The sequence below is a fragment of the Oncorhynchus gorbuscha genome, linkage group LG18 (genome assembly GCF_021184085.1).
Source record: "Oncorhynchus gorbuscha isolate QuinsamMale2020 ecotype Even-year linkage group LG18, OgorEven_v1.0, whole genome shotgun sequence".
Lineage (NCBI taxonomy): Eukaryota > Metazoa > Chordata > Actinopteri > Salmoniformes > Salmonidae > Oncorhynchus > Oncorhynchus gorbuscha.
This window is the reverse complement of record NC_060190.1, coordinates 5,782,914-5,784,312: the sequence shown is the minus strand read 5'-3', so window position 1 is coordinate 5,784,312 and position 1,399 is coordinate 5,782,914. Positions and strand designations below refer to the sequence as shown.

The window sequence follows — 1,399 nt, the reverse complement described above, 5'->3', positions numbered from 1 at the left end:
GGTCCATAGCAACACATGGGTATTGGTCTATAGCAACACAGGGGTATTGGTCCATAGCAACACAGGGGTACTGGTCCATAGCAACACAGGTGTACTGGTCCATAGCAACACAGGGGTACTGGTCCATAGCAACACAGGGGTACTGGTCCATAGCAACACAGGGGTACTGGTCCATAGCAACACAGGGGTATTTAAAGACATTAGAGAACTGCTCCAGTTGTCAAGGGCATTGAACCTTTTCTCCCAACAAATACATGTGACTAATATTGTGACTAGACTCCACAGTAGAGCAATAGACATTTGTGAGGGGGAAAATTGTGTATCTGGTCCATAGCGACTGAGGGTTATTTCAAGACATTTGCAAAGGGGCACACATCCTTTGGTTTCCGTTTCTCCATGGCAGTTATTTGTTCATTGACGTGTGACTTGACTCCCTAGTGGAGCTGTATACATTAGATACATTACATGATTTGTTCTGCAGTGATATCCCACAGGGCTAATGGCAGTAGCTGTGAGGGTAAAGCGAAACCACAGGTTTGTTCTTTGAGGCATTTCCAACGACTAGGGCTCACTGTGAGGAGTCTGTCGGGATAGGCCTCAGTCGTTAAATTCATCTTTTAATAATCATCAGGTAAGACCAAAAACAAGCTCACTTTTTGGCCATTCTGGGACTGGAGGACTGGAGTTGTGTACTTGTGTTTGGAGTTGTGCGGTTGTGTTTGGAGTTGTGTGGTTGTCTTTGGAGTTGTGTACTTGTGTTTGGAGTTGTGTGCTTGTGTTTGGAGTTGTGTACTTGTGTTTGGAGTTGTGTGCTTGTGTTTGGAGTTGTGTACTTGTGTTTGGAGTTGTGTGGTTGTGTTTGGAGTTGTGTCCTTGTGTTTGGAGTTGTGTACTTATGTTTGGAGTTGTGTGGTTGTCTTTGGAGTTGTGTACTTGTGTTTGGAGTTGTGTGGTTGTCTTTGGAGTTGTGTACTTGTGTTTGGAGTTGTGTACTTGTGTTTGGAGTTGTGTGCTTGTGTTTGGAGTTGTGTACTTGTGTTTGGAGTTGTGTGGTTGTGTTTGGAGTTGTGTACTTGTGTTTGGAGTTGTGTACTTATGTTTGGAGTTGTGTGGTTGTCTTTGAGTTGTGTACTTGTGTTTGGAGTTGTGTGGTTGTCTTTGGAGTTGTGTACTTGTGTTTGGAGTCAGTGTGGTTGTGTTTGGAGCCGTGTACTTGTGTTTGGAGTTGTGTACTTGTGTTTGGAGCCAAAGTGTGCTTGGAGTTGTGTGGTTGTCTTTGGAGTTGTGTACTTGTGTTTGGAGTTGTGTGCTTGTGTTTGGAGTTGTGTACTTGTGTTTGGAGTTGTGTGCTTGTGTTTGGAGTTGTGTACTTGTGTTTGGAGTTGTGTGGTTGTGTTTG

At 44.1% G+C, this 1,399-nt stretch overlaps 1 non-coding gene across 1 annotated transcript; it reads right to left on the bottom strand.

The window, feature by feature from the left end:
- Positions 1-468: 468 nt before the first annotated feature.
- LOC124004456 lies at positions 469-602 on the bottom strand. The gene has a single exon (XR_006833440.1). It is a non-coding gene; the product is annotated as a small nucleolar RNA SNORA18 (small nucleolar RNA).
- Positions 603-1,399: the final 797 nt, after the last annotated feature.